Below are 25,739 nucleotides of genomic sequence, written 5' to 3' on the forward strand. Positions count from 1 at the left end.
GGACCAGACCTACAGCTTGTGACAGCCACCGGGACCCAGCTGAGTTCCCAGGCTCCCGGGGTTGGACTGTGGGTGCTAGGGAGCAGGGCAGTCAGGTAGGGGGACACCCAGAAAGTGTACAGGGCCTGACCCTCCCCTGCCCCCCGACTCCTCAGCTGCCTGGGGGTATGCATTCTTCTGCAGGAACTAGCTAGCTTCTCATACCTCTCCACCTCAGATCCTTCTCCACTCTTGTCCTTTTGGTTTCCTTGAGGAAGTGCCTAGGGCGGGCAGATTTGGGTGCCTGTAGTCATTAATTCCCCTCTCTCGTTGGTCACCCTTTCCTGGAGGCACTCAGCACTTGTGCACGCTTGTTCTGAGTGTGCCAGGAGGGGCTGCTGGCCACGCCTGGACTCCAGTTCACTCCTGACCTGTCCCGCAATCCGTGTGTGTGTGTGTGTGTATGTGTGTGTGTGAGACGTCCTTTATTCTACAGACGGAGGAAGTGGTCAAATGTTTGCTACAAGTGGGAGCAGCTGTAGTGATGCCTGGGCCCCAGGCAGGTGCGACGGGCCTCCGACTGGCGCCCCTGAGGCCCACAGAGGGGGAAACTCTGCCAGGGGCTGCCCCGTGTTGATTGCTCTTCAGATGAGGAAGGCCATCCTGAGCTGCAGGTTTTCTTTCGGTCTTGGCCCCTTGCCTGGGACCAGTAGCCCTGCAGCCAGATGACTGCCCTATTTCTGCCACTTCTACCCCCTGCAAAGCCACCCTGCAGAGACGCGATGTGATTGTTCTAGAATTTGAAGCCCTGGCTTCTGCCCCAAGCCCAGCAGGGAGGAGGGTGCTGCTGCGGGGGGTTGGAGGAGGTCCACTTAGACCTCGAGGGTGGGCAAGGCCTGGTGCCGCTTCCCTCCTAAGCCTGAGTGGGTTGGGGACTCTGGGATCTTGCTCTCCTGTGGAGGGTGGGGAGCATGGTTGCTAGAAAGAGGACAGGAAGCTGTTTGCAGAGTGTTGGGCTGGCTCACTGTTGTTTCTGCCGTGGGTCCAAACCCTCCACAGGGTGCGGGCTCCAGGGCCTTCAGTGATGCTCCTGCATCCATGGTCCGCCCTGTGTCCTCCGCCGGGGCAGCCTTCACAAATACCTGGCCTTCTAGTAAAAAGGGACTTAGCGAATAACAAAAGTGGTTACAATTTACCTATCAAGTGCTTATTAAAAGCCTGGCCCAGTAAACCTCTAAAAAAAAACAAAACAAAACTGTGCTGTTCACTTATTTACATCGCTTCGTGTGACTCTTTCATTAAGCCCATTTGTAAACGAAGACAGGGAGGTGTGGGAAGATTAGACCACTTGGCCAAGGTCACACAGCTCCTAAGCAGCTGAGCTGGGACTCTGCCTGCATCCAAAATCTTGTGCTTTTCAGCCCAGTTCTTTACTGTTCCCCAAGCTTGTCTTACCTTTCCCTGAGATCTGTGAAGAAGATGCATCTCGGAGATGTGAAAGGGTTTGCTCAAGGCTACAGGGTGTTGGTGACCAAGGGGGACACGGCCCTCCTGATTTGCAGTCCAGAACTCTGTACAGCCCTGAACCCTGCATCTGGCCCGGCTGGTCCTGGGCTTCCAAACCCTTGCCTCTCTCACCTGGGCAGGGCCGGGTTCCCCTTCCTCCCTCCCTGCTCCTGCGGCCCCTCCCAGCCCCTGCCAGCACCCACCTCTCCTGCTTTCCTGCCAGTAATTGCTTCCATCTGGCCTGCCCGCCCGCTCCTATTCCTTGGAAATGCGGCTCCCTGGCTGCTGCCCACAAGGCCTCATCCGGCAACAGCGGCGACACGTGGGGATGGGGAGGGGTCCTCTGGGGTCTGAGCTCGGGGACCTGCCTTGGCAGCTGCTCCTGACACCCCCAGATTCCTGCCGGGCCGCGGCGCCTTTGTTCCAGGGTGCTCCTGGACCCCGTCCTGGGCTGGCTCAAGACCAGAGAGGATCTTCAAAAATCCACATCCTTTTTGCTTCTTAGAGGTTGCTCCGATCAGGCAGAGGGAGGCCTGGTTGGCAGGGTTAGCAGGAGAGAAGTGGGGGTGGCGGGGCTGTGCCCCAGGGACCCATTGCTCAAAGGTTACAGGAAGGGAACAGCGGCAGATGGGCAATGGCAGGGACCCAGAGACCTGGGAGCTCTGGGCAGGTGAGAATGGAGCCGGCTCGTTTCCTTGGGTTCTGAGCAAGTGACTCAGAGCCAGCAAAACTAGAGATGAAGCTTCGTCCTTTGTCGTGATGAAAAATAAAACTGGCACATTTAACAATGCTTCCAGCGCTCTGTGGGCTCCCTTGCCTAGGGAGGGGAGGAAACAAGGTCCTCAGTGCGGCCATCTGGAGATTCCAGGAAGAAGACTCTGCCTGGGGGTGGGTGGGGAACGTGCTGTGTCACCGATGATGTTCAACCGTGACCCTGACAGGGATGGTCCCCAGGCGATACAGGCATGGGAGGGGCGTGTTTGTGGTGTGAACGGGTTTGAAAACTTTCAAGGCGTTTTCCTCCTTGACTCTTGAGTGGTTTCATGTAAGTTCCAGAAACCTGTTGTGTTCTTTGCCGTGTTATTCTTGCCTGGCATGGTGTCTAACATAATAAATGCTTGGGAAATATTTGTTTGATGAGCGGATGGAGAATATAGATCGGATATGACCTTGTCTTCACTGTGTCCCCGCTCCGCTTCCCCCTTTTCTTAGGCTGAGGGCTTCCCAGGTAGAGCCAGTGGTAAAGAATCCACCTGCCCATGCAGGATATGCAGGAGACATGAGTTCCATCCCTGGGTCGGGAGATCCCCTGGAGGAGGAAATGGCTGCCCACTCCAGTCTTCTTGCCTGGACAATCCCATGGGCAGAGGAACCTGGCTGGCTGCAGTCTGTAGGGTCGCAAAGTGTGGGATTTGACTGTGCGCACACACCCTTTCTTGGGGTGAAGGGAGAAGAGTTTTGCCTTTGACAGGCCGTTGAGGACCTGGCCCAACAGCCTATTCAGACCTGGGAGAGGCAAGCAGGAGAGGCAAGACCTGGGATGAGCAGGAAGCTGCCCCCCAGGAGGGCCTCCCCTCTGTGCCCCCACACCAGGGCCAGCTGGTCACCTTCTTGCTCCCATCCCCCTTCCTCAGCCCTGCCTTCGGGTCCTTGCACAGACTGGTCCTAATCTCCCTTCCTGCCTGACACTTTATTTGGGTCCAAGAAAAGCGCCCCTGGAATGGAACCCTCTAGGGTCTCATGTCAGGAGTAAGGGCTTGGGAGGGGGTTCACCCCCATTTTTGCTTCAACCCAAACAACTCCACTTATTCCTTCTACATATTGGAGTCCCATATAAAATTGCATTTGAAAGTGGGACAGAGGGTGTCTTGACTTAAAACTCTTTTTATTCGAAAACCCGCATTGGGTTCCAGCAGGACTGTCCTTACCTCCCGGCCACGTGTCCATGTCCTCAGCTCTGGCCTCTGCTTCCGCTGGCTCCTGACAGTGACTTGGGTGTCAGTGGCAGCCCCCTTCCTAGATTGCGGGTGTCCTTCAGCATCCACCTCGAGCCCATCCTGAGGCTTCCCTGATGGCCCTTCACACCCCTCACGTCCTAGCTCGAGGTCCGGCTCTATAAATGCTGGCTGGTGCGCTTTCTGTGATTCAGGGTGGGGCCCAGAGACTGAAGAGCACTTTCTTTGGGTTTCAAGAATCTGGGCAGGTGGTCTCTGTCTTCTCTGTCTGGAAGGAAGGTCGAGTGCCTATGTGTGTGCTGGAGTCAGTTCCTGTGTATTCCCAGCATTTATTCCGGGGTGTGTTTGAACAGGGATTCACATGTTTGAGCTCAGAGATGTGTTTGTAGGTTTTGACACAGAGTGGACCAGAGCAGAGCAGAGCTCACCCGATAAAGAACTCAGAGTATCTTCTGGGTGCCTCCCGGCTCTGGGGTGGGGATGGGGCTGTGGGGTCTCAGATCTGCCTCCTTGTTTCCCCATAGAGGCTTCAGGAGCCCCTGGCCAGGGTCATATGTGATGGGCTGAGCATTAGCCCCCCTCCCAGCAGTTCCACCTGCTCTTTGCTGGTCCTACCACAGAGGGATCACTGCTGAGACTGGGGCGGCGGAGGGCGGTCTACACATTCCCCAGCAACACCTAGAAGTCTGACAGCCCATCCCTTTCCTCATTGGTGACCTTTACTTCGAGAGCGCATATCCGATAACGTCCCAGGGCCTGGGGTCCGGCTCTGTAAACGCTGGCAGGTGCACTTTCTGTGATTCAGGGTGGGGCCCAGAGACTGAAGAGCACCTCTTTGGGGGCCAGAAAGCCAGGCAGGTGCTTTCTGTCTTGTCTGTCTGCCTCCGGCTGTGTGATCTTTGGCATGTCTGGAGCTCTGATTCACCAGCACATCTGATAACAGGGCTAACAGTGCAGCACACGGGATTGGTCACGCAGCACAGATGATAGACGTGAGCTGGGGAGGCCTCAGAGGCCTAGGCTGATGTTAGACTGACTCTAGGGTAGGACCTTCGACCGCCTGACTTCCCGTTGCATCCCCGGCACCAGGCTGGCACACAGTAGCCTCTCAGTAACTCCTTCTTACAAAGGTGGGAGCTGAGACTCAGAAAAGGAACTCACTGTTCCAGGTCACAGAGGGACTCTTGCCCCAGGCAGGAGCTACCTCTCCTGTGCACCCCCTGCCCCCATCTCTCCTTTCTCTGAGGTCCTGGTTTATCTTCTAGGTTCCAAAGATGTAGGATTGTTGAGGCTGAAACCCCTGGGGCATGGCTGATGGTGGCGCTGGCTGGGCTGGGACCAGTTCTCTGGAAATGCCCCCACCCTGTCCTGCTTATTGTGGACCACCTATCTGGCTCAGAGGGTGTGGGAGGGCTGCCAGGGGGCATCCTCTCAGGCTGGGTGGGCCCTTCTCTCACTTCTCCTTTATGCTAAGTCATGTCCCGCTCTTGGCGACCCCATGGATGGTAGCCTGCCAGGCTCTTCTGTCCACGGGATTTTCCAGGACATGAATATTGGAGTGGGTTGCTATGTCCTCTTTTCCTTTAGTCCGTCTTTGGTCCTTTTCCTGTTTCTCTCCTTTTTCTGAGGCCCCCACACTGCCACCGCCTTCCTTCCCTCCTCCTTCCGATTTCTTTCCCCTTCTTCTCCAACCACCCCTCTTCCTTTGTATTTGCCTTCCCTTCTTTTCTTTGCCCCTCTGCCCCCGCCCTGCCGCAGGTCTTGGCACCCACACCGTTCTGCTTAACGTGGCAGCTGGACTTCGGGTGGGCTGGGCGGGCACCCTGCAGGCCGTGGAGACTCCGGAGGGCCTCCTCCTTGGCAGCCCCAGCGTTTTTGACTGAGATGGCTCGTCCAGCAGTTGCATTTGGTGAAGCACAAGGGCCTGCCGCCCCCAAGTGCCAATGCTCTCATCTTAGGCTTAGCTTCTTGGGCCCTCACCTGCCTCCTTGGACATCTTCCTGGGCAGGAAGGCAGGCTCTCATCCTGGACCTACAGGGTCTGCCAAGAAACGCTGGCTGGTGGAGCTTCTCTAGCCTCTGACCTCTGCCCCCCACCCTCTTCTCTCCAGAGCACAAAGGCTTTTCCGCAGAGGTACCTGGGGTGGCAGAGGCTGGTCAGAGCAGAGAGGAGAGTTCTGCTCAGATGCCTTTTAAGTGAGCACAGATGAGTGTGTCCATGGGCTGTGTGCCTGGCAGAACGCAGGCCCGCATCCATGGGCGGACAAGAATAGGGTGCAGTGGTATCGGTCTGGGTGCCCCCTAGGCCTTCACGGTACAGCCCTGTCCCAGCCCTGAGCTCTCCTCTCTGGGCGTTGGGCCCCTGGCTTTGTACCCAGGCTCTGCTCTGTCTTGGGGGCCAACTGGTCCCCTGCTGTGGTCCCACGCAATGGTGACTGATCCCTGGCCACCCGTTCAGCTGCCTGGGGGCCCTGGGGCCAGCATTCGCCCCCCACCCTCCAAAAGGGAGGCGTGCGGGGGCTTCCTGCCCGGTGTCTCACCCCTGCCAAGGCGGAGGGAATAAGGAACAGCTGCGCTGGCCGTTCCCGGCTCCGTATGGATTTGGTTTGACAACAAAGCTCCCTCTGTGTGTTCCCGGGCCCCTTACATAACCGGGGCGGGGGAGGCAGGCAGGAGGAGTTGGGGACAAGGAGACACCAGGATGGGGCGGCTGGAAAGGGGACAAGGACTGGGAGGAGAGGGGAGGCACGCGCGCGAGACCGGCTGTCGAGGAGGTAGATAGGAGGGTGGAGGGAGGAGAGGCGCTTAGCTTAACCCTACGGTTCCACTTCTTGCCTCCCAGGGTGGGAAGAAGATCGGTTTCCAGGTCCTCTGCCTTTGTCCTGTGGATGCCTTGTCTTCCTTGCTGGAGCCCCCAGCTGTCAGCCCGGGACCTGCAGAGCAGGGGAGCGGAGCACGGGGGTGGGATGGGGCCTGGGCCTGAGAGGTGTCCTCACCTGACCTGGTCGCTGATCACTTTCCCTAAAGATGGGAGTCTGTCTCCCAGGACCTGGGCCTGAGGAGCCCCTCCGGCTACTCTCTCTGTGGTGGTGCTGAGGGGCTCTGACCCTGTCGGGGAGGGGGGCCCAGGCTTCCCAGGTCCAGGCCCTCAGCCCCTTCAGAGGCTGGTGGCCCTGCACCCCACCTCCATCAATAATCAGACCCTCTCTGCTCCCTGTGGCTGTCCCTGCAGCTATCCAAATAGAGTGAGAGGAAAATGTTCCCTTTCTAGAACAGCTGGACTGACAGGCTGGGAAGGCCAGGTGGGCTGGCCAGGCTTGGGTGTGTCCCGGGACCCTGATCCTGACAGCTCCTAGGCAGAATGAGGGCTCTCGGAAGAGGCTGGTTGGGGCCTCCCACTTGTGGACGGGGCCAGGGCCCCGCAGAGGCTGGCCTCCTGGGCCCTCTCGGGGTCGGCGATTCCTCCGTGCCTCGGTTGCTCCAAGTCGGCTTATGGCCCCAGCTTCCTTGGAAGGAGACTCCGGTGTGAGCTGGCCCCAAGGGGGTTGCTCGTGCACAGGCCACCCTTCCAGCCTGAGAACAAGGACGGCTCTTAAAAGGGCAGAGGGGAGGAGCTGCTGGCAGAGCCCGGGGTTTTCCTGGGCCCGAGAGCACCCAGCGGTCTGGCTCATGGCTTGACCCTGGGCACCAGCCTCCATTAGATTTAGGGTGCCTGCCCAGGGGCGTCCCGTGGGACCCTGGGCCAGCAGCTCTGGGGAGAGGCGGTGTGGGCGAGGCACAAACTGGCCGAGCAAGCCTGAGACTCTGGAATCCTCAGTCTCCAGGCCCTGACCGCCCGAGTCTTGCCCTCCTCCACCCCCAGGACTGGGTGCCAGGTTGAGTGTGGAATTGCTTGTGCCTTAGGGCTTGAGCCCACAAGGGCTCGAATGGGGCAGGAGGTGGGTGGGGGAGTGTCCTGGATTTGTGTGCGGGCGGATGAAGATTAGCTGCAGGTGCAGAGAGGCTGGGACAGGCCAGGAGGGTGGTGAGTGAGCACGAGGGGCTGGCGGGGGCATCCTCCTCCGGGGCAGGGGCCTTTGCCCCCTGCCTGACCTCGGCCACCGGCTGCCCCAGGACACTACCCCACCCCTGAGGACACCTTTACAAGACCGTGTATCCTCCTCCCTTGCTTTCCTGCAGCCTGCCTCCCCTACGGCTCACCTTCCCAGGTACCTCTAAGCCCAACAGGGGTGTGGGGTTCCTGGCCAGGGAGCTGGGCTTGCCCGCCCCGAGCCAGGAGCCCAGGGTTTCCCTTTACTCAACTTTTGGAGATGCAGAGCTCCCCAGAGGGCTGGTTCAGCCACTCCTGGCTCCTCCCGAAGCTCAGGCTCCTTGGCTGACGGCCCAAGGGACCTGCAGCCTGACAAACAAACTCCGGTGGAGCTGGAGCTGAAGTTGAAGGAAGCCGGTGGGCAGTGCCCTCCTCAAGGGATGGGGGAAGAGAGTGCCCTGGCAGAGGGGGCCCAACTGGCCCCAGAAGCTGTATGTTGGGGCTGGGAGTAGGGTGGGCAGGGAGGAGGAGGAGGACGAGTGTGTGTGTAGGAGTCAGTTCCTGTGTATTCCCAGGATTTATTCCGGGGTGTGCTCTTGTGTTTGAACAGGGATTCATGTGTTTGTGCTCAGAGATGTGTTTGTAGGTTTCAACACACAGGGTCTGAGTGGACCAGAGCTTGAAAAAGAGCTCAGAGTGTCTTCGGGTGCCTCCTGGCTCTGGGGTGGGGATAGGGCTCTGGGTTCTCCTGCAGGAGCCCCTGGCCAAGGAGACCCTGGGTCATATTTAATGGGCTGACCCTCCTCCCAGCAGTTCCACCTTCTCTGCTCCGGCCCTACCCCAGAGGGATCACTGCTGAGGCCGGGGTGGCGGGGGGGTCTACACGTTCCCCAGCAACACCTAGAAGTCTAGTTGCCCGTCCCTTTCCTCATGGGTAACCTTTACTTCAAGGAGAGTTGAATATACAACTAATTCGTGGGAAAGCCTTACTAATGTAAAAAGGACTTCAAAAGGGTCTCTCTCACCTGATCTTTACTCCCAGGGGACAGGCTGATGCAGGAAACAGAGGTCATGTTTTCCTTCTCCACGGTTTCATTTCTCCTCTAGGCACCCTACCCTGGGGGTTGTGTACCTGCCACCTGGTCAGCATGCACAGCCCTCTGCGGCTCTGACCCCGTTGGGCTCCTACTAGGAATTCAGATGTGGACTGACCTTTGCCCTGCTGGGGGACTTTGGGAGTTCCAGCCCTGGAGAGGGGCACACCACGCCGCACTGAGCTGAGGCTCAAGTGGAGAGGGCGCTGCCCCTGGAGCTGGGGGGGCAGAGGTGTGGCTCGTAAAAGGAGTGTCACTCTGTGGTGCTGGCTCGGGGGCTGTGGCCACGCCCCGTTGGAGCCTGACATCTTCTCCAGGAGGGGCTGTACCCGCAGAGGGAACGCAGCTTCTCCTCTGAGACCTCCAGCGGGCTCCTACGTGGGATCCCCGTGTAGTGAGGGCAGGCAGAGTGTAGGTGGCAGTCTGTCGGTCCCCCGCACCCCGGGGCAGCTGTGTGTGTTCCATGCAGTGTGTACAGTGGACCCAGCGGCCAGGAGGAGAGGTGAGTGTGCGCATGGTTGTGGTGGCAGGCGGGAGCTGTGGACCCCTCCCTGTGCCGGGCTGGGGGCAGACCTTGAGTGGAGAGGGACTACCATCCGTCAGGGGAGGCCCAGACCAAGAGCGTCCTTCAGCTTCCAGGGCCCAAGTGCTTGCTCTGGGCCAGGCTGGTACTGAGGCTGCGGGCTTTCAATCCTGGGTTGCGTTTTGAGGCTCCCAAACCTCCCAGAACTTGTTCTTGCTGCTCCCATTTTACAGATGGGAAATCTGAGGCCTAGGAGATGTAGGAGCTTGTCCAGAGCGACCCCAGACAGCTCACCCCAATTCATGGGTGCCAGAAAGTGAGCAGTTCAGACTGCTTGAAGTCTTTATTTCTGGAGACCTCAGGAACCCTTCATGTGTCGCTCTGTGCCTCAGTTTCCTCGTCTGTAAATTGGGATTCTTTACCACTGGGCCACCTGGGAAGCCCCACGATATAGAGTGTTTTAAAAATTAAATAAGATGACACACAAGAGCTGCTGGACAGCCCCAGGGATCTTTTTAAAACTGAATCCAGAGGGTTGTGCCTCTATTAATACCCTCTGGTGACTTCTCAAGGACCGTGAGTAACGTCCAGGCTCCAGGGTGGCCTGTGACGTCCTGGACTACCTGGTCAACAGGCCTCCCTGGCACCACCACCGGCCCTTCCTCCCCGTCTCCGGTCACCCGGGACCTGTTTCTGTTACTTGACAAGCCTCAGGGTCTTTTGCTCTTCTCTTTGGCTGGAAACTCCGCTCCCCTCAGTGCCAACCCTCCTTCCGCCCCCTCCTTTCCACTGTCTGAGGTCTAAGCCAAGGACCTGCTGACTTTCCATCCTAAGGTACGCCGGTCTCTCTCTGCTCCACTCCCCTGTTCTACTGGCCTCACCCTTGGGTTTCACCATCGCCGTTTCTTATTTATCTGTGTGGTCCTAGGGTGTCTTCCCCAGCACGTGTCGCTGCAGGAGCCCAGGCCTGTTACCTGGCTCCCTGCTGTAGTTCAGTGCCCAAGCAGTGCCCCGAGTGCAGCAGGCCCACAGTCTTCAGCTCGTGCTTCTTCTCTGCTCCTTGGCCTGCCCGTGTCCCCAGAGGCCTCACAGCCCCAACCTGCCTTGGTTCAGGGCTGTTCCTGCTGACTCGCCCTTCTGAGGAAAGCAGGGGACAGGGAGGTGTCCCCTTGGGACTCTTGGCCTTGCACACGATTCGTCCCCAAGGTGACCTCCACTTAGAACATCGCCCAGCAGCCTGAGGTTCAGGAAGTGGGTACCAGTGGGCCAAAGGTGGCAGAACTCTTTCCCTAGAAACCACATCTGCTGGTAAAAAATAAAAGGGTATCTGTGAGTTCAGAGGAAATGACACAGAAATATAAATACGAATGAGCTGACGATGCCAACTTTCCCAGGACAACCCCTACCCCACCCCCCCGCACTTCAGTGTATATTTTAGATCTTTGCATTTTTCTCTTTGTAACTTGGCAGGGATTACAGAGGAGTGTTTAATTAATTGCCTGCTATAATTGAGGTAGCTCCTAGCCCATACAGAGACATTATGGAAAGCAGGATGAATGACCCCTGCAACTGGACATAGCTCTGTACCCAGGTGATGGCTTGACAAGCTGAGGGAGGGCTGGGATTCAGCCTCCACTCCCCACCCAGGCCGGGCCCTACACCCAGCGTGCAGGGCTGTGCCCGGCTGCCCCTGTCGTTCCCTGTCTGCAGAGTGGGACGCAAAGAGAGACAAGAAGGGCTCGTGTCCGCTGGACCCCTGAGAGGGAAAGACAAAGTGTGTTCTGGAGTCTGAGACCAGCAGCTTCTACTTTTCTATGATAACCACCTTGGAGCTCCTCTTACCTAGCCTATCCAGCCACTCCAGGAGGAAGGACCTCGTTTTTAATCTCCACTGGACACAAACTTGGGATCCAGAGAGGGGACTTGTCTAGTACTTGTGCAGCCAGTAAGTGGTTGATCTGGAATTCAGGTCCGGGTATGTAAGTACTCCAGAGTTTACATCCCTTATTTTTTTTTTTTCCCTTCTTCTTCTCTTTTCCTTTTAGCAGAACTTGAGTTGAAAGTGTATCCCACGCACCCATTAAAAAAAAAAAATTAAGCGTAAAAGGTCTTAAACATAAAGGTCTTTCCCCCATTCTCAACCCCTGCCCTCTTAGTTTCTTTTGCATTCTTTGAATATTCGATTCCTGTAGAGACATAGCCACGTCAGCATGTAGGTCATTTGGTAGAAGGGCATTGGAGATACACGGAACACTGCTCTTCACCTGCTTTTTCGAAGTTTCATCATGTGCTCGGGCAGTCTTTTGGTGGCATCGTGTTGACACGTGCATCCGCTTTTTCACAGCTGCATAGTGTTTCGTGCGTTATTTGTGTGGTGGTGCTTCTAAACAGGTCCTTGTGGATTTTCGGTCGATTTTCAAGTCATTTACATCTTTCGCTGTCGCAAATGGTGCTGTGTGTAAAGATCATGATGGAAATGTTCATGCAAACACAGGAGACTTTTCTGTAGAAGTAACGATGGAATTCCCGGGCTAAGGGGATTTCAACAGATATTGCCAGGTCACTTCCAAAAAGGTCACCGTGATTCACCCCTGATCTTAGAAAGGGTCTGTTCCCCACCTCCTCCAGCTCTGGCAGGTCTCTGGAGCTTTGCTATTAAGATCAGTGAAGAACAAGCCTTTCCTCTGTGCCATTACATTATGTATTGTAAGCTGCTCATTCATGTCCTTTGCTCATTTCTCTGTTTGATTTGTTGACTTGTTTCCTTATTGACTTGCATGAGCAGATTATAGGCTAAAGGGAGTTCTTTGGTCGGATACGCATCTGTTAGGGGGGTACTTTTCCTAGCTTGTCATTTGTCTTTTAACTGTTCATTCTCCCTCTCTCTCCCCATTCTTCCTTCCCTTTGCTCCTTAAATCTTTATGTTGTTGAATTTCCCTTTTCTTTTATAGCTTCTGAATTTTTGACTTAAAATCTGTAACTCGGTGTCTTCAATATAAAAATATTTCAAAATAGAAAGGAAAACAGAATTCCATATGACAGCCAGATTTGCAGATGTTAATGTTTTTGCATATTATGTCTGATGTTTTAAAAGAAATAAAGTATTTAGAAGAACACAACGGAGCCCTGACTCTATAATCCATCCCAGTCTATTTGATCTCTTGGTGAATGTAATAGTCACCAAGGATTGGGCGATTCCTCCATTTTTTTTTTTAACTTTTAATTTTATATTGGAGCATAGCCAATTAACAATGGTGTGACAAGAGCCAAGAGACTCAGCCATATATATACCTGTATCCACTCTCCCCCAAACTCCCCTCCCATCCAGGCTGCCACATAACATTGAGCAGAGTTCCCAGTGTGCTGTACTGAGGCCCTTGTTGGTTATCCATTTTAAATGTAGCAGTGTGTACATGTCAATCTTCATGGTTTTTTTTTTAATTCTTATAGCTCACATACCCTCTGTATAGTCTTGTTTTATGTGTTTTTAAAGTTAATGAGATCATATACCTTGGAAGGAATGATGCTAAAGCTGAAACTCCAGTACTTTGGCCACCTCATGCAAAGAGTTGACTCATTGGAAAAGACTCTGATGCTGGGAGGGATTGGGGGCAGGAGGAGAAGGGGACGACAGAGGATGAGATGGCTGGATGGCATCACTGACTCGATGGACGTGAGACTCAGTGAACTCCGGGAGTTGGTGATGGACAGGGAGGCCTGGCGTGCTGCGATTCATGGGGTTGCAAAGAGTTGGACACGACTGAGCGACTGATCTGATCTGATCTGATCTGATACTTGTATCTTTTGACCGTACAAAAGCTTAAGCATCAGGTTTATCCTAATAGATCCATATGAGGAATTTTTTTCAATTTAAGTCACTGTATAGTATTGAATTGTGTGATGATGCGGAGTTTGTTCAGCTGCCCCTCAGTTTGTGGGTATGTAAGGCATTTCTGTTCCTTTGCTGTTGCCACAGTGCTGCAATAAACATCCCTGGTGTGTGTACACATACAAAGGTGAGTTACTGTGGACTATACAGGGAAGTGGAATTACCAGATTGGAGAGTATGCACACCTTCAGCCTTACTATTAATAGACATGATGAATTACAGTTCTAAGCCTTGTGTCAGTGAACTCCTGCCAGCAATGTGCAAGAAGTCATGTTTGGTTTTAATCTGCTTTCCCTGGTCACTTTGTGAGGTTGGACATCTTTTCACGTTTATGAGGTGTGTGGGTTTAAGCTGTGAATTGCCTTTTCCTGTCCTTTGCTTTATTCTCTTTGGTTTCTTGGTCTTTTTCTGATTGATTGGAAGGATTACTGCTATATCCAGGTATTTGTTGATGATGTGCCGTCTCTGACTTGTCCAAGGCTGAAACTCTTTACCACTGCACCACCGCTTCTGCCTGTGGCTGGGCAGTTTTGTGAGGATATATTCTGCAAATGGGGTACTGCTCAGGAGAGGGGTCTGATCAGGGGTCTGGGCACCTTCTCTAGGAGGTGATATACCCAAAAAGGGAGAGTGGCTTCTCCAATGAAGCCTCATCCCTCTTCTCCATCCCATGTTCTCCCCATCTCAGCAGCGCACCCTGAGCCTGGCTAGGACATGGGATCCACATTTAGTTCATGCAGAGTCTGGGTGGCAGTACCCTTTCCCTGGGCAGCTGTGTGTCCATGCAGTGTGTGCAGTGACCCCAGCAGCTGGGAGGAGAGGTGAGTGCAGTTATGGGTGTGGTTGCAGAGGGCGCTGTGGTCTCTTCTCCATGCTGGGCTGGGGCAGACCTTGAATAGAGAGGGACTGCCACGTGCTCAGGACAGGGGGCGGGTGGGGAGTGGCCCAGACCAGAAGTCACCTTCAGCTTCCCGGGCCCAAGTGCTTCCTCTGGACCCGGCCGGTATGGAGGCTGCAGGCTTTTAATCCTGGGCAATGTTTTGAGTCTCCCACGCCTCTGAGAACATATTCTTACTGCTCTCGTTTCACAGATGGGAAGTGAGGCCCAGGACGTGTTGAACCTTGTTGAGGGACACCCGGACCCGTGACCACCTGGGTTGAACCCCAAGTCTGTGTCCAGACCCCTTTCCTCTACTTCCAGGAGGCCAAGGGTACTTGGAGGTCTGGGGCTTGCTGGCTGGGGTGTTAGCCCAGGCTGGCCCTCTTGAGCAAGTAAGCTGAAGGGAGATTTCCTGGTCACAGGGTGTCTCCAGGCTTGGAGCCCTCCTGGCACCCCACAGGGTGTGCTGGCATCAGCTTACAGTGTGGTCCAGGCACCTTGGAGCTGGTAGTGATTGAAGTGAGTCAAAGGTAACAATAGCCAGTTCTGCAGAAACAACACCTTCTTGGTATAAAGGTGTGTTTGTTAGCATAGCATCATCCACTTGGCAAAAAAGCATGGCCCTGGCTGGCTCTGCAAGGTCCGGAACTGAGCCTCTAACAACCCCCAGCGCCTAATTTGCCCAGGTCATTGCAAAGGAAGGGTCTGGAATGTTTTAACTTGACGAAACTTTCCGTTCATACTTGTTCTGCTAATTTGCTCATTCATTTAGACATCTGTTCATTTCAATATTCGTTACTTACCCACCACGCATCAGGTGTTACATTTGGTGCTGGAGATACTGTGGGCCCAAAGAAGTCGCTGCTTTCCTGGGTCGGTCGCCAGATCTCCTGAGTACGGGAGACGGTGTGGTGTACCTTACAAGAGGAGATAAAACCGGGCAGCGGTGCGGAACAGACTGGGAGTGATGGGGAAGCCCGGGACCCTGCGCCGGGAGGAAGCTTGAATACCAGGACCCTCGAGGGCTGGCTGGGAGAGCAGCCTGGGCTTGGGTCCCACCAATGATACCACCTCCCTCACCGTTTATATTGTAATCAACCCCGACAAGGCCCCAGATGTGAAACTGTTGACTCTGACCTCGCCTCCACCTCTATCCTCAGATGGGACTGGGGTGCAGATGGGGGCTTGTGAGCTAAGATTCTTATCTTTGGGGAGGAGAGGGTGTGTTTAGGAGGTCTGGTGAAGCCTTGGGGATTCACCCGGGACTTCCTCAGTTCAGTTGGCATCCAGTTCTGCACCATGTAAGGTTCAGCCCTTAATGCTGTGCTTTTTGTCAGAAAACAGACTGAAAAACAGTGTTTTTTCAGTGATGTTCTGATCTACCCACATGCCACAGAGTTGTGGCCTTTGGATTCCACTTAGCACACGAGGCAGGAGTACTGTCTTTCTGGGTGTTTCCTGGGTCCCTGGAGGATCAAGTAGTAATCTGCCTGCAAAGCCAGAGACCCAAGTTCAGTCCCTGGGTGGAGAAGATCCCCCGGAGAAGGGAATGGCAACTCGCTGAAGTATTCTTGCCTGGGAAATCCCATGGTCAGAGGAGCCTGGTGGGCTACAGCTCATGGGGTCACAAAGAGTCAGACACGACTGAGCGACTAACACTTTTCTCTGTGTGCTTTAGCTAACTTCTCTTGTTTACCACCACAACCAAACTGGTAGGGACTCTCTACCTCCATTTTGCAGATTGGGAGACTGAGGCTTAGGGATTCTTAGGGGGTTTCCCCAAAGTCATAGTCTGGTAAGTCAACAAGGGAGGGTTCAGTACTGGAGGCCAGTCCCCAGTCACAGCTTTTGGCCAGAGCAGGCAACAAGGTCCTGGGGAGGCAATTCTGCCTGACCAGCTTGCCAGCCATCACAGCTGTCCTCTGGACACCTGGGAAGAGCCAGCCAGGTGGTTGATGCTATGCTTACAAACACACCTTTATACCAAGAAGGTGTTGTTTCTGCAGAACTGGCTATTGTTACCTTTGACTCACTTCAAACACTACCAGCTCCGAGGTGCCTGGACCACACTGTGAGCTGATGCCAGCGCACCCTGTGGGGTGCCAGGAGGGCTCCAAGCCTGGAGACACCCTGTGACCAGGAAACCTCCCTTCATCTTACTTGCTCAAGAAGGCCATGCAGGGAGGGGCTGAGAGCCAGTCCCGGGTGGCATGCCAGGGTCAGGAGGAGGTTAGGTGCGGGCAGAGTGGAGGCTGGGCTGCTGGGCCAGGTGGTACTGACACCTTGAACTGTGCTGCGGAGGGTACGTAGACAGAGGAGAGGAGGGTCTTTGTGACTCTGATGCACTTGAGACCTGAGGATGGTGCTCACTGTGACCAAGAATCATTGTAAAGGAGCCCTTGGCCTCCCAGCTGTGGTGTAGCCCTCCAGAAGCGGATTCACCTTCATACACGCTTCTGGTGCTTCTAGTGGGGTCTGGGAGACTGGTCCAGTGCTGTCCAATAGAAATGCAATGGGAACCACTAAAGCAAGTCACATAGGTAATTTTAAATTAAAAAAAAAAAAAGTTAATTTAGCCACATGTTAAAAAGTAAAAATAAGGTGAAGTTAATTTTACTGTTTTAACCCAGTATAGACAAAAGACTTTCAGTGTGAGGTCAATGTAAATAATTTTTAAAAAAAAAATATGATTGGTTTCTAAAATGACGGCTCTCAGAAGGTCAGGCCAAGGCTTTTGCCCCTGGGCCGCCCACGAGGGGAAGTGTGGGCTGCTGGTTGGCCACATCAGTGTAAATGAAGCTTCTCTGGTGGCTCAGCAAGTAAAGAATCTGCCTACAATGAAGGCGATCCAGGGACCATCCCTGGGTTGGGAAGATCGCTTGGAGGAGGAAATGGCAACCCACTACAGTATTCTTGTCTGGGAAATTCCATGAACAGCGGAACCTGGTGGGCTTTAGTCCATGGGGGTCTCGAAGAGTTGGACACGACGGAGCAACTAACACTTTCATACTTTCACACACTTTCAATGGGAGTAATTTTTAAGGCGATTGTTTACTGTTTTTGGTAGTGAGTCTTTGAAATCCAGTGTATGTTCCCTGGCCAACAGCGCTCCTCGGCCTGGTCTGGCCACTTGAGACTGCGGTCACCTCTCCCCGGATGGGACGCCACGGGGCTGGTGCCATCCACCGTCTTCAGAAGGGGTATCTGGAAGCCAGAGGGAGGGAGGGGACTGGCCATACTGGTGGCTTCAAGCCCCAATCCTGTAGGGCCTTTAGCTTAGACTCCTGGGAGCCGGATTCATCAACCCCTGGGTGGGAGGCATGGGGGAGGAACAGGGCAGATCCCCGGCCACACAGGTTTCACTTTGTTTATGCTCATGAACCTGTATTATTGATTCTCCACCCAATCATAACATGCAGCTTTTTTACTGAGCGAATGGAGTTCAGAGCTCCTGCCCTACCCGGGCCGACTCCAGAAACATGATTTTCATGTGGCGTCTTGTGGTGTCTGTGGTGTCTTGTGACTGGCAGCTGATAAAGTGGACAATATCAGTGTTTCTTTACAGGAGGTTGCAGGCTGGGGCTGTTTGAGATGCCGGTTGTGGAGGCCGGGGTACCCTGTGGACCCCACGGGTGGGGATCAGAGAGGCTTCCTGCCCTGCATGGGGAATCCTCTCCTTTCCTCCAAGCTTGGATGTCTGGAGAGGTGCCACGTCTGCCCACTGGTGGGCCTTGAGGCAGTTGGTCAATTACTCTGCCCTTTGCTGCCTCACAAGAGCCTGAGGCCAAGACCAGCTCACTCCCCACTGGTCCTGCGAGATCATGCTGTGATGTTTAGGACGGAGAGAAGGCACAGTGCAGCCTGTGTCTAGCTAGCGGTCAGGCCAGAGGGGCTGGAGTGGGTATCTGATCTATTACCACTGCCTCTTCCCCTCTCTCTTGGCCTGCTCTGTGACAGTGAAGTTCCCGACGATTAGATCCATTGATAAATTCAACACATTTGTATCTAGAGCCTGCTGAGTGCCAGTCACTGTTACAGACATGGTTGATCCAGCCTCAAACAAAACAACAGAAGTTCTTTGCAGGCGGGGAGTACAGGTGCGCTAAGTTGCTTCTGTCATCTCTGACTCTATGCAACCCAGTGGGCAGTAGCCCACCAGGCTCCTCTGTCCATGGGATTCTCCAGGCAAGAATATTGGAGTGGGTTGCCATTTCCTCCTCCAGGGGATCTTCCTGACCTAGGGATCAAACCCATGCCTCTTATGTCTCCTGCATTGGTAGGTGGGTTCTTTACCACGGGCGCCACCCAGGCTAGGCAGTCGAGGAGAGGGATCTAAAATGTCAGGTGTCGGGGGGATTTTTGACGGGAGGTGGGGAAGATGAGTGGAAAGCTGATGGGGAGGTATCAAGCCTATGTCTGGGGGAAAACATTCCAGGCTGAAGGAATAGCCAGCGCAAAGGTCCAGAGCAGGGGGTAGGCCCAACCCAATCAAGAACAGTGAATCCTGTGTGAGTGAGGCAGAGTAAGTGAGGAAAACAGGGAAGGAGGGCAGAGAGGTGCTGGCCAGGAGATCGCATGCATCCTCACAGATCAGAGCAAGGGCTTGGCCTATCTCTCTGGGTAGATGGGAGCCATAGAGGTGATTTTGAGCTGAGGAGTGGTGATTCAGATGACTGGGCATTCTAGAGAACTGCAGTTAGTGGACCACACCTAGGAGTTGTTGAATATAACAGAGCAAAACTCCAACGACTTCTGTCCTCACCTTGCGTTACCTCCCAATTGTATTAGTTACATTCAAGTCATCATCCACACTAGGCCCTTGTTAAGAAATAAAATACGCCTTGCAGGTTTGCGTCTGTTGGAAAATATGCGATTTGACATTCTTTATCTTTAATCACAATCTGTCCCAGATAAATAATAGTTTGGGGATGTCTGTAACTTAAATACTCATTGGGCCACCTTTGGAAAAGAAATGCAAAGAAACAGCTGTACCTGGAAGCTAGATGCAGATTTCTGGCGGAATAGAAAATATTATTATAACACGGGCATAATAAAATTAGGAAATTAAATTTAAAACGTCACCATCCAGCTCACACCGCCCCCTGGAATCATAGCAGGGGACTCTTAAGCTGAGGAACCGCTGTGGGTTTAGGTGGCACCTTCAAGATTCAAACACCTCAGCGGGCTGGAGACCTGACCAGAGATTCCCGAGGTGAGGTGTTTGCAAGTAAGATGTAGCACAGACCTGATCTAAGGTTCCACGGAGTAGCCACACCAGTTCATGGTCCAGGAGACCTGGCTTACCAGCCAAGGACTGTTGATTCCCTGCCAGTGAAGTGGCCTGACCGTGAGAAACTGATCGCAGGCTTTGCCAGCATTTGTGGAAGTCTGGTGTCCAGATGTAGGGTGATGGTAATCCCATGAACACAGCTGCGGGCATTGAGGATAAGCTAGAGGGCTTCCAGGGGAGCTGGGGGATGGGGGGCGGGCTGGAGACTGTGTCACTAGGAAGCCTGCCTGAGAAGGAGCGAGGGAGGCTCCTCTGAGCTCTCATAAGCCTTGGAAGTAGTTTGATGTAATGGATGGCAGCTTCCTCGAGTTGCTCCAAAGGGCTGCAGGTGGGCTTTCCAAGGATCTTGGCATCTTCACCAGCTGGTTTAGGGGTGGTAGAAGGCAGGGGTTAGGAGTGTGGCCTCTGGAGCTCAGCTCCTCACTAGCTCGGCGACCCTGGGCAAGTTGCTGACCCTTTCTGCACCTCATTTCCCTATCTCCACAGTGGAGATAATAATAGTGTTTAACTCACAGGGTTGAGATCATGCTTTAAAAAGAGTCTTGCAGTGTAGCTTTCATATTCAGTAATGTCTGGAGACATTGTGGGCATCGGAACTGGAGAGTGGGAGTCCTGACACCTAGTGGGTAGAGGTCAAAGGTGCTGGTAACCAGCCTGTAGTGCCCAGGACAGTCCCCATGGCGACGACTCACTTGGTCCCTAAAGCAATGGCAGTGAGGTTGGGACCTGCCCCCTGCTGTTGTACACAGTGAGTGCAGAATACGTTTCAGGATCAGTAAGAGATGTTAGGGGTTTCCCAGGTGGCTCAGTGGTAAAGAATCCGCCTGCCGATGCAGGAGACATAAGAGATGCAGGTTCCAACCCTGGGTTGGGAAGATCCCCTGGAGGAGGAAATGGCAATCCACTCCAGTATTCTTGCCTGGAAAATCCCATGGACAGAGAATCCTGGTGGGTTACAGTCCATGGGGTAGCCAAAGAGCTGGACACGACTTAATGACTAAACAACAACAAAAACAAGGGATGTAATACATTTTTAAATCTCATCTTATCACTTGTGTGTCAGATGTTTATATTGGATTGGCTAAAAAGTTCTTTTGGGTTTTTCTGGAAGATGTTATGAAAAACCCAAACAAACTTTTTGGCCATCCTGATAAAATATCTGCTAGGTTCTAGGCACTGTAATAGAGTCTGAAGATATAAAGCTGGCCTGGACCTCAGAGGTCATAGTCTCATGGGCAAGATACGAAAACACTTAACAGTGTAATATAAAATTATATTATGTGATAAAGCATCTTCTTTAGGCTACATGCTGTCATAGACTGTTGGTATAAACAAGCTCATAATTGGAGAGGTCAGAGGATAGTGGGCAAGCCATGAAAATAGTAATTATATAATACAAAATTTTACTATCTGATAGGTGCTAAAATCAAGACATAAATGATATTGTGTGGAAAGAAAAACATTGCCGAGAATTGTCAGAAAACACTTCATAGAGGAGGGGCTGTTTGAGCCAATGGTGCAGGAGTGGGATTGTTGAGGCCAACAGTGGGGGCCTGGGGTCTTCGTATAGGAGGGAAGCCTGTGCAGAGCGGTGGGGATTCTGCAAGAAGATGCTCCTGCAGGCACTAGGAGGAACTAGGAGATGGACGTACCAGGCTTGTGGCCTGGGACCGAAGCACCCTTGTTGCTGTTTAGTCGCTGTGTCCGACTGTTTTTGACCCTATGGACTATAGCCCGACAGGCTGCTTTGTCCATGGGATTTCCCAGGCAAGAATACTGGAGTGGGCTGCCATTTCCTTCTCCAGGGGATCTTCCTAACCCAGAGATCAAACCCTCATCTCCTACACTGGCAGGCAGATTCCTTACTGCTGAGCCACCAGGGAAGCCCAGTGAAGCACCCTGGTTGCCTCTACAAAGAGCTTTGGTTTTTCACTGAGGGAATGGGGAACAATGAAAGCAGGAGGGTGGTTTGGTCCACTTTGTTTCTTAGAAAGATACTGTGTAGGTAGTTCTGAAGAAGTGGCTCGAGTGAAGAAAGACTTGAGGTGAAGGGACCAGTTAGGAAGTGGAGAAATTGAGATGAGATCTAGAATCAGTCTATGGTTCAGGAAAAGGAGAGGAAAGCTGCTTTCAGAAGAATTGGGTTGGCCAAAAATTCCTTCGGGTTCTTTGGTACCAGCTTATGGGAAAACCCGAACGACCTTTTTGGCCAACTCAGTACTTCCGAGGCTCTAGACTATGTGACCTTTATGCTGCAGAGAGCTGTATCAGGCTTTGCACCCCAGTGCCTCCACAATATTTAGTGGGAGTTCAGCAAGCATTGCTGGAATGAGGAACCAGGGGTAGAATTGATGGCATTTAGCAGGGATGGTGTGAAGGGAAGGGGGACATTGGATGGATGAGCTGATGAGAATGTGGGGTTGGGAGGGTACGGACAGACGGGGGTCCAGTTTTGGACATGTTAAGTGTGAAAACTTTAAGATCATTAAGGGAGGATGAGCTGGAGAAGGAAATGGCAACCGACTCCAGTATTCTTGCCTGGAAAATCCCACGGACAGAGGAGCCTGGCGGGCTACAGTCCAAGGGGTCACAAAGAATCAGACACGACTGAAGCGACTCAGCATACACACAGGGAGGATGTGCAGTAGAAAACTGGAAATATTAGGATGGGTTCCAGGAGAGAAATTACAGAGCTGAAAAAAGAGCTTGAATCATCAAGGTTTGAGTAGTAGTTAAGCCTCTGAAGATGAACGAACCTGGCCTGGGAAAACAAAACAGAGAAAGAGCAGGGGTTCAGGGGCAGCTCCCTGGAGAATGCCAGCGCTTAAAGGAAGTGCAGCCAGCGTGGCGGAAACCTAGAGAGTCTTGAGCTAGAAGCCAGGGAGGCCTCGGCTGTTAGTAGTAGGGGCCTCGGGATGGGAGATGAGTGAAAATAGACCTTTTTCAGGTTGACAGTTAGGAGGCCTCGGAGGGCTGCGGCAGGAGTGAACTCAGCATAAAAACAAGGTAGGGATGGGGTAGTGGACCGGTAGAGGGCTGAGGGGCACGTGAGCATGTGGCACAGGTGAAGGAGTTTGACGATTGGAGCTCGAGACGGAGATGCAGGGGTAACTGGAGGAGGAGACAGAGGCAGAGGGTTTTTTAAAAATAAATTTTATTTTATTTTGCTGTGATGGGGATGTTTTCATTGCTGCACGGGCTTTTTTCTCTGGTTGCGGAGAGCCGGGGCTACTCGAGTTGTGCTGTGTGGGCTTCTCATTACAGGGGTTTCTCTTGCTGTGGAGCACGGGCTTTGGGACATGCAGGCTTCAGTAGCTGTGGCACGTGGGCTCAGTACTTGCGGCTCTTGGGCCCTAGGTCACAGGCTCAGTAGCTGTGGTGCATGGGCTTAGTAGCTCCGTGGCATATGGGATCTTCCCGGATCAGGGATCCAACCCGCGTCTCCTGCATTGGCAGGTGGATTCTTTACCACTGAGGCACCACGGAAGCCCAGAGAGGGTTTTGTTTTTGTTTTAGGTACAGGGAGTGTTGAGTCTAAGTCAAAGGGAGTGGAGGAGGGGGAGAGATGGAAGCAGCAAGGTAGGGGGATCAGTCACTGGTTGGGAGCAATGCTGGAAGGGTGGGTGGAGACCGGTGTCCACGTGGTGGAGGGGGCAGGAGGGAGCAGAACTGGCAGGTGAGTGTGGAGGTGGCAGATGGGCAGCCTCGGATTTCCGCCCAGAACTGAGGGACACGGACATAGATCGTGTGACTTGCTCAGGGTTTCTGAACCAGTAAGATCGCAGTCTGTGCTTCTGCCCCACTGGTTTTCCCATCCCCCTTCTCAGGAACAGTAAGCCACAGCCCTTTGATGGGCCCAGGGGCTTGGAGGGGCCCTGCATCAGGCCGTGTCCACGGGTGACACCCAGTCCTGTTCCTCTTGGTATAGCGGGTGCCTGCGGAGTGCTTGCGGAGCGTGTGAGGCTGCCAGGCTCCCAGGGTTGTGGGAGGCCTCAGTTCTTCCCCCTCGTCCCCCAGGTCTGCCCTTCGGCGAGTCCCAGGCGGGGCTCAGCATCTCTGCAGGCAGAGACACCGTGGTTCTCAGCAGAACACTGGGAGGGCACACGGTGTTCCTGCCTTTGGGTCGGCTTTACCTGACTGAGCTGGATCTCCCGGGCAGCTGGTGGCAGGCAGAGGTTGCCACACCTTGGATGTGAGTGGATCAGATTCCTGTTCCCCTGCTCAGGTACCCTTCTGTGACTTTCCTCATGGCCTTTTGTCCCCAGGAGCTGTCAGGGATGGGGGACAGCTGCTGGGAGAAGGCTCCGAGTGGTCTTGAAGGAGCAGCCAGCCCAAGAAACCTGTCTTCCTAGAATCCTAGAGGGGCTGAGCCTTCTCGTGGCTTGGCCAGCCAGGGGAAGGCATGGGCAGATGGCATCCCTGGTTGGTTTCTTGGAGCAAACCCCAGGACTAGCCAGTCTACCTAGCATAAGTTTAGGAAGAAAGTGTAGAACTGTACTGGGCAGGAGGTTCAAAAAAGAGTAATCGTCCTGTTCCTGGAGACCCATCGTCTCTGACCAGCAAAGATCTGCTCCATCGAGGACGGCTGAGACCTTTGACTTTTGGTGACCGCGGAACACACTCTCTATAGTGCTCTCCATCTTGGCTGCATGTTCAAATCACAAGAAAGGCAAGGCTTTTTGTTTGTTTGGTTTTTGCTGGCCAGTGCCTGGGCCCCATCCCTCAACCAATTAAATAAGACTCTTGGAAAGTGGGGCCCAGATATCAGTAAATGCTTTAGCTTCTCAGGTAACTGCCCTGTGTATCCAGTGCTGTGACCTCTCGATAAAGGGAGCCAGAGTGTGATGTGCTGATTTGTGATCAGAAAAGAAGAGTGAGGGCTCAGGGTGGGAGAAGGTGCGGTTCACAGTGTAAAGAAATGGGCGAGCCTGAAGGATCTGGTTTCGAGCTTTGCAGCTCAAAGCGTGGTCCCAGTCTAGCAGCAAGCACCACTTGGGACCTGGTTAGAATGTGGATTGACAAGACCCACTGAGTCAGAATGCACGTATTGAAGATTGAGAAGCCTGCTTCCACCATTATCTGGACCAGTGGTTCTAAACCATTGACAGGGTTAGAATCACCCCGGGTGCTTGAACAAATTCCAGTGCTGGGCCAGACCAGTTCTATTAAGAATTAACAGAATTCTCAGGTAGGGAACCCCAGATACTGCAATTCTCCTCTTCAACCAAGTTCAAGGACATCCATCTTGACAAGTGCTTCTCAAACTTGACTGTGCGTGTGAATCATCAGGAGATCTTTTGCAAATGCAGGCTCTGATTTGTGCATCTGGGTGGGACCTGAGGCTGTGTGTGTTAGTCACGTAGTCGTGTACGACTCTTTGTGACCCCATGGACTGCAGCCCACCAGGCTCCTCTGTCCATAGGATTCTCCAGGCAAGAATACTGGGGTGGGTTGCCATTTCCTTCTCCAAGGGATCTTCCTGACCCAGGGATGGAACCTGGGTCTCCTGCAGGCAGATTCTTTGCCATCTGAGCTATAGGGAAGTCCGACCTGAGATTATACATTTCTAATAAGGCCCCTGGTGAAGTTCAGGCTGGGGTCTGATAAATATTGATATAGTGGAATCACAAGCATTTGTTAGACCAACTTCCCAGTTTTACAGCTGAAGAAACTGAGGGTCAGAAAGTGAACAGTGACTCCCCCAAGATAACCCAACATGTTATTTATTCAATACTTGCTGAGCACGGGCTGTGCTGGATGCTGAGGCTTGAGCTGGGGATAAGACAGACCCGATTCTTCCCCTCCCGGGGCTTATTTGCAGTGGGGGAGACAGACAGAGAGCAAGTAATTAAACGAATTTCAGTTAGGGAGAAGCGTGTGAAAGGGATGATGTGGTCGGGAATGACTTGGCAGTTGCTTTGGGTGGATCGGAAGGCGGGCCACCCTTGGAATAGCAGTAGGTCTTGACTTCCACTGAGGTCTGCTGATTACAACTCTAAAGCTTTTCCTTTCTGGACACAGCCATCCTCCAACCGCCCTGGGACTCAGAGATGGGCCCTCCTGACTCTACTGATAACATCTGACTCTGGTCCACACCCTCCTCCTCTTCCCCGTCCGCTTTCCCTTCCCCTCGACATTCTCATTGCATGTTTGTGGACTCAGGGTGGAGCCTGGGGAGTGCCCCCCTCGCCCACCCAGAGCAGAGCATCAACTCCTTAATAGAATAGCATTCAGGATAATCGATTTATGGTTTCTAACAAGAACCAGATCTCGTCCTGATGCTGGCCCCCACCATTGAGAAATCATCTGAGATTTTTCGTTTATCTCCAAGAGAGCACAATCACGAGGGCTTCTCTTCCTTTCCTGATCTGTCAGAAGAATCAGTCGGGCTGCTTGTGGAAATGACTGTCACAGGTCCCACCCCAGCTGGCCGAAGCAGTCTCAGGAAGAGGCACTGGAATCTTTGTTTTTAGTACGTGGCTCTCATGATTCTTATGAACCAGATCACTGGGGGAAGTGAAAATGGCATGGAGAGAAGAAGCTGGTGCCCTGTGTCCCATATCTCTTTGTGTGGCTCTTTGAGCTGCAGAAAT

At 53.3% G+C, this 25,739-nt stretch overlaps 1 protein-coding gene across 3 annotated transcripts in view; it reads left to right on the forward strand.

The window, feature by feature from the left end:
• The window catches only part of ST3GAL4 (ST3 beta-galactoside alpha-2,3-sialyltransferase 4), a 46,470-nt gene that overhangs the window by 10,424 nt on the left and 10,307 nt on the right, over positions 1-25,739 (forward strand). Inside the window, exon 1 of one of the 3 annotated variants that reach the window (XM_025286389.2) lies at positions 23,318-23,338. The exons of the other annotated variants lie outside the window; for them this stretch is intronic. The gene's annotated coding sequence lies outside the window, so the exon portion shown is untranslated. Of the gene's footprint in view, positions 1-23,317; positions 23,339-25,739 lie in introns of those variants that run through there. 3 annotated transcript variants of the gene reach the window in all.

The sequence above is a fragment of the Bubalus bubalis genome, chromosome 5 (assembly GCF_019923935.1).
Source record: "Bubalus bubalis isolate 160015118507 breed Murrah chromosome 5, NDDB_SH_1, whole genome shotgun sequence".
Lineage (NCBI taxonomy): Eukaryota > Metazoa > Chordata > Mammalia > Artiodactyla > Bovidae > Bubalus > Bubalus bubalis.